This window comes from Balaenoptera ricei, chromosome 7 (genome assembly GCF_028023285.1).
Source record: "Balaenoptera ricei isolate mBalRic1 chromosome 7, mBalRic1.hap2, whole genome shotgun sequence".
Taxonomy (NCBI): Eukaryota; Metazoa; Chordata; class Mammalia; order Artiodactyla; family Balaenopteridae; genus Balaenoptera; species Balaenoptera ricei.
Window position 1 is genome coordinate 34,423,292 of NC_082645.1, and position 14,352 is coordinate 34,437,643.

At 37.8% G+C, this 14,352-nt stretch overlaps 1 protein-coding gene across 1 annotated transcript in view; it reads left to right on the forward strand.

The window, feature by feature from the left end:
• ARHGAP15 (Rho GTPase activating protein 15) overlaps window positions 1-14,352 on the forward strand; it is a 609,009-nt gene that overhangs the window by 340,352 nt on the left and 254,305 nt on the right. The gene's annotated exons all lie outside the window — the stretch shown is intronic.

Below are 14,352 nucleotides of genomic sequence, written 5' to 3' on the forward strand. Positions count from 1 at the left end.
TCAGTGTTTTACTTTTCAATTGTTAGCTCCCAAAGGTCCAAGGACCATCTCTGTTTAATTCACTTTACAGAGTCTAGTGCAAGCTGTAATTTATGGTAATGATGGTGAGAATGATGAAGATGAGGAAGAAAGTGAGGAAAAGGATAAAGATAGTAATGTATTTGTGTACATACAAAGCCTTGTGATATTTTACATCATAACATTTAATCCTTACAACATTGCAATGGAGCTTTTGTATCCCTATTATACAGATAAGGAAATTGAGATTCAGGGAAGCCAAGTCACACACTTCCTAAGTGGTGGATCTGGGACTCGAGATCAGCTCTCTTAGCCCAAATGCCTATGTGCTTTCCACCATACATCTTGCTCAGAGAGTATTCAATTATTAAACATTATTTTAACTGACTACTGACTCTGTGTCAGCCTTGATTAGTGTATAGGGAACACCCTTAAATTCCAAAGTGCTATGTGAAGATCTGCCTCAGCCCACCCTCATCTTTGACTTCCACATGTATTCCAACAGCAGTTTATTTCATGTGGGCACAAAACTGGCAAAAGAAGTATTTTGCCGAACTATTATGTGACCAAGAGCACATAATTCTTGGTTGGCCATTCCCTCACAGTGGAGCAATTAAGTTCAATTTTCCTTTGCAAGGCCCTACCTTTGATTTACGACTGTTCTCCTCTGCTTTCTTGAGCCATTACATGAGCCAGCACCTGTTTGTGTTGTCAGGAGTGTTTTCAGACTGAAGTCCACAGGTGTTTTTTCCTTTTTTCTTTTGTGCCATAGAGTGAAAAATAGCTAAACTTGCTTTCCAGTGGTTAATTTAAGGGAATATTTCCTGATAGAAATTTCCTAACTGAACTGCTTGACACAAATGGGGAGGGAGTCAGATCCTGCTAGAATATTTCCCTTTTACTCTTGGTTGTGCTTTGACAGTTTGAAGGATTAAGGAATAACAATGACAGTAGTTATTGTTATTATCAAGTCTGACCGCGTCTTTCTCACCATTCACTGTGTCCCTGTTGGAATAGATGCTGATGACCACATCTGTTGTGTTATTTAAAGTAGATCTTTAAGTCAAAATGAGGATGTGTGTGCGTTGCCTCATTTTGAGTTTGCTGAATGTTTCCAACCATGTTTTAGAAGTAAATCCCAAATGCTTTTTTGCTAAGTGCATTTTCCTTTTGATTTTAAACCTATGTGTATTTTAAAGGTCATTTAATCCACGCACTTCCAGTTTCTCTGGTCTTAAATCATCGCTGTATTATTTTTTATACAAGAGGTACTTAATGTCTCAAGAAGCTTTCAGAGACCTTTAAAACCCAAAGACATTTTTTTCCCCAAGACCAGAAGTTCTATTTTGTCGAAAGTAAACAAGCTTGAAGAAAATCAAGATCTCAGCCTGTTCAATAGTCCAAAAGTTCGAATTTCAGAGGGGTTGGAACTTGGCGAAATGCATGTTCCCATCCCTAGCTCAATCCTGTTTATTCCCGCTTAGCTTAGGCTGAAACACATGGAGGGAATATCCAGCAGAGGACTCTCCTCGGTGACATCTGTGTCTGGAGGAGTGTCCCGGCAATTGGCAACAGGATCTTCTCCCCACAGGGATGAGAAGGGTCAAAACCCTAAATAATAATAATCTATTACAGATTTCAGGTTACCAAAAGTTAAAGAAAAGTATAATAGTAAACACAGAATTGCTACATGTCAAAAGCAAGGCTACTGTAATTTCCCCCCTTGGGGCAAGTATTTTTCATATTATTATGCATAATTATGCATATGAATTTAAATATATTTCCAGGGCTTCCCTGGTGGCACAGTGGTTAAGAATCCACCTGCCAGTGCAGGGGACACGGGTTCGAGCCCTGGTCCGGGAAGATCCCACATGCCACGGAGCAACTAAGCTCGCGCGCCGTAACTATTGAGCCTGCGCTCTAGAGCCCGCGAGCCACAACTACTGAGCCTGTGTGCCACAACTACTGGAGCCCGCATGCCTAGAGCCTGTGCTCCGCAACAAGAGAAGCCACTGCAATGAAGCCAAAGCCACTCCGCAACAAGAGAAGCCACTGCAACTAAGCCCGCTCACCGCAACGAAGAGTAGCCCTCACTCGCTGCAACTAGAGAAAGCCGGTGCGCAGCAACGAAGACCCAATGCAGCCAAAAATAAATAAAATAAAAATAAATAAATTTATAAAAAATATATATATATTTCCATATTCTATTCAAAACTCTTTTTCCAAATATGTAGAATAAAACGAAATTAATTGATGGCAATGACTGCATTAAGATTCAAATCTAAAATTCCTGATCACTGGAAGAATTGGGCTAGTAGTGGGTGCCTAGAGCAACAGACCTGGCTCCTGTAGAACATTCTTCTGGATTTAGGACAGTTTTTCCAATAAAGTTAAATCTGGGATTAGTGAGACATAAAAGATGTGCTGACAAAAACCCAGAGATGGTGCTTGAGACTTTGGAGAGAATCTTTACCCTGCTCCTTACTCTGTGGCCTAAGGCAAGTGACTTAAACAATTTGGGTGTCTTTTTCCTCATCTCAAAAGTAAGGGGCATTTGGGCTTCCCTGGTGGCGCAGTGGTTAAGAATCCGCCTGCCAATGCAGGGGACATGGGTTCGAGCCCTGGTCCAGGAAGATCCCACATGCTGCAGAGCAACTAAGCCCATGTGCCACAACTACTGAACCTGTGCTCTAGAGGCCGCAAGCCACAACTACTGAAGCCTGTGGGCCTAGAGCCCATGCTCTGCAACAAGAGAAGCCACTGCAGTGAGAAACACACATGCCGCAACAAGGAGTAGCCCCCGCTTGCGGCAACTAGAGGAAAGCCCGTGCGCAGCAACAAAGACCCAACGCAGCCAAAAATAAATAAATAAATAAATTTATTTTTTTAAAAAGTAAGGAGCATTTATTTTATGTTCCCTCAAGTTCATTCCAGATTTAATATTTCATGTTTCTGTGACTCCAACATGAACTGCCCCCAAGAATGGGGTTATCTGATGGTCAAAAACAAGGAAAAGCTTGGCAACTTGATTACAATTAACTCATCTAGGAAAAGAAATAAAATATTTGGGATAATAATTGGATTTTGGCAGAAAGTAAATTTCCTATCACTATTTTTTAATGGAAAGAAGAGTTAATCTGAAGGTGTGACTGGAAAGCAGAAAGCAGTTTCATTTGTCACAGACCAGGGGACCATCGTCTCCATAAAGAACCCCACATAGACTCCAAATAGACAACAAATAAAACAGCGTATATCCTGACCGCTTCAAGTGTCACAATGATATGGGTCTTTCTGGGTCTTTTCCTAGTTTTTTCTCCTTCTTTAGCAATGTATGTTATGAATTATGATCATTGCAATGGAGCCAAGTATTCACCGGCTCCAGCTAGATCTTTGTTTAGCAAGCATAAACTCACTGCCAGCTGCAAATTGCAGCTGTCTGTCAGCATTTGTGAGGACAAACCGCTCCACTATCCCGGATCACTTAGCTGTAGACTGCATACTGTGTCCTCAGTTCTGCTCAGCCCACCCTTTGCATTTTCAATACCCTTCCTGTGGGGGAGGGTCTCAGTGGTTTACAAGCACATTTTGGAGCAAATAGCTTGAAGCTTACATCAAAACGATGCCTCTACTAGAGGGTCCTATCCCAGTAAAACTATTTTGTGAGAGACTAACTGGCTCTGGCCTGACATTCCCTGATCTCCCATGTCCTGAAAAAGGCATGGGAGGCTGCCACGCTGACAACCAGCCGTTCTTCAGGACAGAGTGACCCCTGCAGAGAGTGCCAAGAGAATGGGCCCAAGGCCAGGAGCCTGTCTCAGAGCTAGGGAATGTGAGGGTTGAGAAGGCCGTGGCCAAGGGGCAAAGCCAGAGGAAGGACATGGTCCAGGGGGCTGAGTGAGGCCATTCTGCTGGGCCATAGCGTGGAGGAGCAGGAGGCAAGACTCAATGGAATCCTTATCTTGGGAGAAATCCTAGTCTCAAATGTTCAAGTAAACTTGGAACTCTGTCACTTAAGGAAGGGATTTGCACAATGATACATTTTGCTTGTGTAGCATTTGCCAGCCTTCTAAGCAAATTTTTTTCTTTAAATTTCCAGGCATGCTTAGACTGGGGAAGAAGCTGACAGCACCACACCAGATTTAATTAAAGTATTTGTAGACTTAACCAAGTCTTCCCTGTTTTATCATCAGAGTAACTCATGAGTAGAGTTCTAAGGATCGCTTTTTTAGAGGGTTGACAATTTTAGGAATATTCTGAGAATTATCCCAAGATCTAGGAATACCCTGCTTTCCCCAGGTATTTGCATACAGTAAACTCTGAGCTTCCTAGAGGGTGAAAACTAAGACTGAAGGTTCTTTAGGCCCTGGAATGCTCCTCGTACACTGCAGGAAGTATGAGATATGATCAGTCAGTACTTGGGGAAGGTATGCTTTTAGATTTTGTTTAATAATATTTTCAAATAAAAAAATAAATCTGGAATTCTTCCCACTCATGAGGGTATTATGAGAACTGCTCTTTGTTATGTAAGAGTGTTGTTTCAGTAAGAAATGTGCCCTCTTGGGAAGAAAGGCACAATGCAAATTCAAATTAATAATGAAACTGTACAATGTGTAGCATATGGCCAAAGTTGGCCTGAGTCACTCATGGGAGAAAACATTCTAAGACTTGGGAAAAGTCACATCCCTGGTGTGTGTGTGTGTGTGTGTGTGTAGGGCTGTGTATGTTTGTGGACAGGGGAGCAATGACCCAACATAAACTCTTTCTTTCCCACAACTTAAACATACACACAATACTTAAAATAGTTTCATTCAGGGGTAGAAACCGTGAGAGTCACAGGATCATTAAACAATAGCAAAGCTCTGTTAGTCCATGATCTTTCCATATTCAAGAGGATTGTAAAATAAAAACAAGACTCTGCAAGAGATTGACATTTTCCAAAGGGATAGCAACTTACAGTACAAGAGTATTTGGATTGCTAAGTGCCTTCACTTCTCTCTGTGCTGCAGTTTGCTGCTTTGTTCATTGTGAAACCTTTTTGCTGGATGTGTTACATGCGATGAGCTTTGGTGTTAAAATAAACAGAGAGGAAGGCTGCCATAATGTATTTCAGTTAGGAAGAAGCACTTGAAAGAAATTGGTTTTGCTATACACATGATGTGAGCCAATCAATAGTGGTTTAGTCTGACAAGCACTGTCAATATCCATTGTCACAGTTCAGAAAGTCGTTAATGGATAGTTCTTCAAAACCCAATGATTTCAACGCATGTTCAAAGTCTTGAAATACACTCTACCTGGCAGAAATTAATCACAGATAAACTCTTGGGGTTGTATACAAGTATTTTCTTTAACTGAGAGCCAAATAGCCGTCAATTAAAATGTGTATGTATTAATATATACTAATCATATAAATTAATATAAATTTAATGTATGCAACAGCTAAAGGCATAATCTAATAATACCAGATACATAATAAATGACCAGTAAATGCTGAAAAAATGAGAGGCACTGGGATGGAAGGTGAAGAGTGCACTTTTCTTACCACCTGATCTGTTTACTTAATGATTATTACAACCATGATTGTGATATGGGGTAGCTATCATAACCTCACAGTTCATAACAATTGTTAGTTTTTATTGAATACTTACTACACCCTAGATATTGTGCTGGTGTTTTGCATATATCAGGGTATTTACCTGCTATAACAATCCTTGGTAGGGATATTGTCAGTGCCGTTTAACAGATGAGAAAATAGAGGCAAAAAGAACTTATACTGCTTAAATAAGATCTTACCACTGTTAAGTATCAGAGTTGAAATTCAAAATCCAAAACTGGTAGTATTCAAAAGAGAGAAAAAATGCATGAGAGAGAACGGAACACACATTTTTGAAAAGGAACAGCATTAGCTGTTAGAAGGAGGCCACGTATTAGTGGTTCGTATCTGCTTTCCCCTCAAATGCTGATCCTGAACTTACTCCTATGAAGCAACTAGGAATAATACAAGCAGACTCTGTGGTTGGGTATAGAGAAGAATGAGATTCCTGGTTGGGCTGAGAGAAGAACTAAGGAGTTTGTAGACATGAATGTATGTGCTTTGAATGTATTGTGAATGTATTGTGGGCTAAAGGTGCATCATCTGTTTTTGAAAAAAGATTGTGTGATGACAGGAATCAAGAACAAGGACTAAGAAACTGAGAGAACCGGCTAGGTCACTAGGCATCTTTGCTTAAAAGGAAGCCCCAATCTCCACCCTATAGCTCTATTTCTATATTCATTCTTGTCTTGCTACATTCAGCCACCTGGAGCATGGTGAGTGATCCTTGTATTCACCTTCTGCCCAGTAGCTGAAGAGCTCAATTTGTGTTTATGATGGTTATGGCTCTCTGCAACCCAGAAGCCATCTTCAGCTGTTCTGACTGACAATCCAGAGAGTATTCAGCTGTCAACACTGTTGCTGTCCTGTGATTCACTAATCTCGCCTAAAGCAACTCATTTGCCCTTTTAGGTCTACAGTGACACATAGCACCTAGAGTAATTTTGTCAGCAGTTCACCTGAAGCAGATGATTTAAGACCTTAGGTTGGAAGTAGTTGACCACAGCGGGAGGCTACTGCCATCTCTCTAGAACTCCTTAGAACTTTGACAGCATTGCCAGGCAGATAGAGAGGCAGGCAGTAGGGCAGGTTAGGCATGCCCAGGGGCTCCAAATCAAACAGCCCTGCATTTGATTTCTGGCTCGGCCACTATTGGCTACTTGGCTTAAGCTCTCTGAACCTCAGATTCCTAGTCTGCAGAATAGACAGCAATAAGAGAACCTACCACATTGAATGATTATAAGGACTAAATGAGATATAACATTCTTCGTACAGTTCCTTGTCACACTGGTAGTACTCTACAAACATTAGTCATTATTAATAATACATGTGATTTTAAGATGATCAGATTGACTAGCCAAAATGGAAATTGAGACTGCTTTAAAAGAATCAATACTATATAGATTATTATATGTAATTATGTATATGATTATATATATAAAATTATAATATTTAGATTGTGAGAAAAGTTAAATATATATATTTATTAAACTTTTCTCACAATCTAAATAAACACTTGATTCCACCACTTCCTCTTAAATATTGATTTTTTTTTTGACTATATATTTTCCTGTCCTGGTTCAAATTTTATGTTTGGAAAATTAAGGATACATTGTAAAATATTCTTGATTACACATAGGGCCAAGAGTTTAGAGATTAAAGAAAACGCTTCAGAGTTGTTATATATTTCTCCCCCCTATGCCTGCTGAGAATACAGTATCTGTACACACATTTTCACAAAGGTACAAATACATACACGTGCACAAAATACATAGTGATAGCTCTATTTATGTCTGTATGGAGAGAAGATTTTAATACCACCCACCCAATGCAAATACTGCTAAGCATGAGTCAGTATGTAAAGTAAACATGGAAATTGTCTGATACTCTTAAATATGAATATTATTTCTTTCTCCAACTTGACTTTTTTTTTCCATAGAAATCTAAGTGTTAATTTCCTAGAATTCTGTCATGCTTCTACCTCTATGGGGGGAATTGCCATGCCTACAATCCTATTGTTTTTGTTTTTCTTTATTTTGTTCTCTGTTTGTGGACTGATGTTCACATTCATCTATAAGGCTCTTCTCATTTGATTTGGCCATGGCCTGTTTTCTATCACTAGGAGAGAACCCATCCCTGTATTTAATATGCAGCCCTTCCTCATGGAAAACATGTTTCTACTTCATGGTGCCCTTTGTCTGGATTGGTGCCGTATGTTATTTTTTTCTTTCTTTCCTTTTTTTCCTTAGTAATTTTACTTTCAAAATCAGTTACTGCCTTAGCTCAGTAACCCCTTACTCTATTAGCAAATTTATCAAAGTTTTGAAATAGCTCTCAAGTGACAAAGTTTTATCAACACTACATTAAGTTGTAAGAAGCCAAGATAAAACATCTAGTCAATAGAAGATGTCTTGATGATCTGAATCTTTACATCTTATACTGTATCTGTATCTGATTCTGTTTCAGGAAAAAATGTCATCATATGTCTCTACACACACCATAGGTTTTTGCTGTTTAGGTGTATTCTCTTTTTCTTCTTTCCTTTTTTTGTGAATATGTAGTATTTCCATAACCTTTGATGCAAAAATCTTTTGCAACTCTGGCTTATAGAAAGAAACCAGATAGACTAACAATTGAAAGAAAATTATATTTGTGATGAAATTACTCAATATTTGCAGTACAGTTTTGAAGCTGTCATCATCATCATCATAACCATTCTGAAAGTTATTCTTTAAGTAACTCAATGCTATGCTAAATGCTGTAAAAAGAGTTTAAATATAATACCCTGACTCACACTATACAAATGCATTATCAACATAGACACATCTAAGGTATATCATGAGCAAAATTAAAATATTAGGTCAATACATGAAAAGACAATAAAGAATTTATACATTACTGGAAAAAGCAGTTAATGGCATTTCCATATGGCTGAATTACAGGGCCATGACAGTAAACTGCCAGCTCTTTATTGACACTGAAAACGTAAACATGTGATTAGATTTGTCTATTTAAACTAGATAATTTAGCCTAAAAGTAAACATATTTCATTACATGAATTCTCACTCCTCTTTAAATGAGTAGATATGAATCATTGGCAAGAGAACGTTTTCATACCCTTCTGTTTCCAACTGATTATTTATTTTATATTTCTACAATGTCTAAGTGGGAATTAAGTGGTTAAAATAAAGCACTGCTGTTAAAATGCCCTGCATTCCCTCTTCCAATTATTTCCAGATTTAATCATGATTTGTGTTTCAAGTAAGTCACTTAAAGTTTCAATAACTTAGCTCCTCAGGGGGCTGAAATTATGACTTCTGTTTACACTGAGCATGTGGGAAAAAAAAAGATATTAAATGACCAACAGTACATTAAGTCCAGACTTACCCTTTCTGCCCACTCTGACACGGAGTTATGTGCAAAGTTTTTGAGCTCTAAAACCACACTCTGGAGAGAGCAAAGCAGTATTTATTACAGCCTAATGAATTAACGCAAGCAGATATGCCCTGTAAAGGAATCAGGCAGGAGACTGGCAAGAAATTTAATAAACTTTATTTCTCTATTTTGGGTAAGGTGCTCTTGTTTTAGTAATTTAGAAAGTGGTACAGCAGGGTAATTCCAAATACAAGAAGGTCATATTGGAAAATATGAAAGGAGACAATCAGCACTTTGTTATGTAATCCGTGTGATGGTTTGAGAAGTGTTTTCGAATCTCTGGGGATGAAGAGCCTGATATAACCCTATTTTGTCATTTCTTTCTGGATTTCCCTCTCCAAACACTGCAGTGCGCTAAGATGATTGCACTAAGCAACTGCCGCCAGTTTTGCTCTGAACATCCTACCAGACTCTCTGTGTTGGGAGCTCTTAGCTGCTAATACAACTATCTATCTACACCTGATGTTGATCCCTATGTAAAACCCCATTAAAAAAGTGACAACAAGTAGCCTAGAAAATTGTTTGTAATAGCATTTCTGAAGGGTAATGACTCTACTTTCCTTTAGCAACATTTCTGAAATGTTAGCTCTCCCAGCATTTCCAAATTTAAAAAAAAAATAATATTAACAACGTGTAATTGTAACATGGGAATACCGCGAGAACAGCAGTTTGGCAGGAAAAGGGGATATTTCAAAATAAGGTCCATAGCAAGAAAAATTCTGGCAGATGCACAATTCTGGATCATATTATCCAAACCATTGGATTCTGGAAGATTTGAAGGTTTTTCTTTTGTGGTTCCCATCCCTTAATAGAATGGTAGTGGATATTCATCGTCTAAATTGTGTTGCTTCCTCCTCCCATTACTAAAGTTGGGAAATAAATATACAAAGGGCATCCATTACAATAAGCATTCCTATCTCTAGAGGTGGTTTTAATACCATAATGGCTGCGTCAGGTATAAAACTTGTGTTGGGCTAATGCCTTATTCTCATATGTAATGATATTTATTGAAGATCATCTAGAAAAGCCCAGGATCCTAACTATTCTCTGGTGTGAGCAGCTTTAACACCAATTAAATCTCTCCACTGGTTAAGAATGGTGCTTAAAGCTAATGCCTTTGGCCTATGAGTATGGAGACTTAAACCGCATATTGTTATTCAAAATACTTACGCTTTGAAAAATAGTCTATTTGTTTGGGCTTGAAAGAAAAGATCACCCATCAGTGGGAAAAAAAAAAAAAAGAGAGGAAGCATAAAGGAAATAAAAGTAAATTCTAGAATACCTGGAAAGCTAATCCAATTCAAGTTAACTTTTCGTGGAGGTGAAAATATGTAGAACTAAGAGTGATCCCTCTGTAAATCAGATTAAATGCTTTGGAATTTAAACCCCTATCTCTTTAGTCTCTTTTCATTTTTGAATAAAAAGTTTAAATGGGAACGGAAAAAAACTGCTCATTGGCTTAACATAAATCTTTAAATTGCAGTAAGCTTCACCCTCAAAAAGTAGTTGAATCTCTGAGGAAAGAGAAAAGGCTGAATTCTATTTTTCATAAATGATGGATTATTGTACCACACTGTGTATTTTCCAGTAAAGTGTCCTTTTATTTGCACTGTGTGATTACAAGTTTCTAAAAGTATGTGTGGGGTCACTTGGGTGCTGTGGGAAAGTGGAAGGAACACTGTTCTGTTAAAATCAGTAGTGAAATCAGAAGCAAACTATGTCCTGATTACCATAGGCATGTGTTTAAATTTTGCTTTCCTTAATTGGTTATGTTGTATTTACTTAAAATGAACAATTTGGCAAGTTTTTCTCCCTTGACAACAGAAAAGCGTAAACTGTTTTATAAGTTTGGCTGTTAAAATCAGATTTGTAAACCACAATATTCAAAGAGTTTTATTGCTGTTTACAGGGGTCCAGTGATGGACTTTGCTTTATAACCATGTGCTTTTTACATTTTTAGTTTGTATTTACAGCGCTTTCAAGTTATTTGGTTGATAAAAATTATGCCATATATTATAGCTATCTATTGACTTTAACTTCTGCGTATCTCTTCTTAGAACAAAGTGAGCAGAATGAATGATGGCAAAGGCCTGGCAATTTGACTTGTCATCTGAGGGCGATTATTTATGGCATCAGGAAATGGAAGTTGACACTCTAGTCTGTCTCCAGGAAAGTCATCATTAGAGGCAACTTTGGATAGTTTGGCTATGTTAAAAACTGTGTAATCATATTCAAGACTCTGCTAGTTTCTCAGAATGTATGAGAAAGAAACAAGCTAAAGCATTTTAAAATACCACTTTCATTTTTCTTGAAAAACCAGTGTACCTTACATACATTTCTCACATGTGAAGGCAGAAGTTGGTATTGAAAACAATATATATATATAACACTTTATAATTACTTTCATAATCTCACATTTATACCATGTGTATGTGTTTTAATTTACAAAGTACTGTTTAATCATATCATTTTTACTAGTCCCTAACTGGCAGAAAAAATACCTCTTTTGGCCCTTAATTTCTTGACATTCTGTCATGGAAAATGACAAGATTTTGAGGTGAGACTAGACATAGAAAATGGTAACCTGTGAAAATTTAGATTGATTATTCCATATCATTTCAAAGGCAGACCTGAGACCAGAATTACTGAGGTAGATTTTTCCTGAAGGATAAGTGTTCCTTTAGCTCCCAGTACTAGAACCCAGAGCCACGGGGCTTTGATACAGCTATCAATTGGAGCAGATTATATACGACTGGACCCAGATGAAAGTTGATAGGATAGCATATAAGCACAGTATATTAAGACACTCAGAATGACTCATTGAATCATACAGTTTTGAATCAGTTAATGCCTGACATTCATGGTCCTGTAAAAGCAACTATGGCTTGCATGGGTTTTCAAGGCACTTGCTATTTCTCCAAAATGACCTGAGGTCAGTTTCTCCTCTAAGAACCCTTAGTCTCTTATACTTCAAACTCCTTATCATGATGTATTATTACTACATAGACCATATGCATTTCTATCCACAACAGTTAAATCCAGCACTGCCGTGTATTCAGTAGGTGGTCAATGTGTGTGTGTGTGTGTGTGTGTGTGTGTGTGTGTGTATCACCTAGCAGCGCTGTCCAAAAATATCTGAGCCATGTGTGTGTAATTTAAAATCTTCTCATAGCCACATTTTTTAAAGTAACAAGAAATAAGTTTTAATAATATATTAATTTTAACAATATATTTTTTAACAAAAATATCCAAAACATTATTATTTCAACCTATGGCACAAGCTGCATTTCAAGTACTCAATAGCCCTGAGTGACTAGTGGCTACCATATTGGACAACACAGATCTAAAGCAGTGCTCCTCAAACCATTTTATGTTCAAATAGACAAAAAAGTGATAATATTTGCGTAGCCCACTGGAACAAATAAATAAGACTGCTCATAACCAACAACAACTTCCCAGGGGCTCAGGTTGCCTTGGTCCTGCTCAATTACCCAGAGTGCTGAGGGCATCCGTAAATCTCACTCTACATAACCATCCTGTCAGATACAATAGTTGGGACGCTCTGGTCTACAGCAGTGCTTCCCAACCTTTTCAAGTGATAGACCCATTGACCACCCTCACATGAGAGTGGTTGTACTTTTATAAACAGCTCATTTAATTAATAGATAGCAGATAGATAGACAATAGATAGATGATAGATCAGATATGTATGTTTTACATATATATTTTTATATACATGCTACTTATAGAGAGTTATATTATTAAAATAATAGGGTTTTTTTTTTTTTGCTTTTCACTGTTGCTTTACATTTTGTCAGTGTGGGAGTAGCCCTTCCACCACCAATAAACAAGAACTGAAGCAGGTCCTATAACTTGTCCCTTCAGTTTAAGGGAATGATTCTCAGCAGGGAGCACTTTTTCTCCCTCTCACCCCAGAAGACATTTAGCAATGTCTGGAGACATTTTAGATTGTCACAACTGAGGAGAGGATGCTACTGACATATTGTGGGTGGAGAACAGGGAGACGTCTCAACATCCTTATCCTGTACAGATACAACAACTCCCTGCAAAAAAGAATTGTCTGGCCTAGAATATCAATAGTGCTAAGACTGAGAACCTTACTTTGAGGTAGTATAAGATATTATGGTCTTTTAAGTGGCAAGTACTGTCTCAACTCAGTATTTAATAGTGTATAACCCCATGTGATAATCAAAATTTTGAACTTAATTTAAAATTAAAACTCCACTCTACACTTAGCTAGGAGGAGGGCAGGATGTCTTCCTCTTCTTTTCCTTAGCCTAACACTTCACCCCAACTCCCCATTTTGCTAACACAAGTTTATAACTACTTTGTGGTCAAAGCTAGAGGAAGGAGGTTGCAAAAATGTCCTTATTTGACCAGTTATAAGAAAGCTTCTCACACTCTAGGCCTGGCAGAATTTTTAAAGCATACACTCTCCCTTAGGCACTTTTGTGGGTTCCTTGGAGACCCCACTGGGAGAATTTGACTTCAGATCCTCTAATTCAGGCAATTTATTTTCTTCCAGCTGCAGCTCCCTCCTAAGTCTCTCTCTTTTTTCTCCTGAGTTCCTCAGGAGAGGATAGAATGACTCAAGTAAAGCTCCCGTACAACTGTAACTTAGTAGAATGTTTTGCACCCAATAGCTACTTAAAAAATTTTAGTTGATTAAAACCATTCTACTTTAAATGACTACGTGAGCTCCTGATATTTATGTTTTCCTTCCCCTTCCATTCTTTCACCAATACTCCAATACGTTAGAATACCAGATAAAAATCCTATGAGACTGGTCCCATATCCAGACTGGACCTTGGACAAATTACTTAGCTTGACTCTTTCACTTAGCTTCTTCATCTCTAAAATGGATGAATTAGTTTATATACTTCAAAAGGTCATTTGAGATTTGATTCAACAAATATTGACTAAACACTTACTAATGCTAAACAGTGTTTGAGGTATTAGGGACACATTAGTGAACAACATTTGTAAAAGTAGATAAAAATCCCTGCCTACATGTAGCTTACATTGCAGTAGAATTAGGTTAAATCATGTTAGGTGCTTAGGAGAATATCAAGCATAAATTACGGTGTCAATACATTTTAGTCATATTATTATTAACCCAACTGAATGATTGGCTTATTCTAAAATATGATTTGAGAGGAAAAGAACCTCTATGTTCCTACTTAAGTGCCCCAAATCCTCACATGACGTCAGTAATTAGGTTAAGACAGTAAAGGGCCCACTTACGATCTGTATCTCAGGTCATAGAGATAATAAATTCCTATCATTTC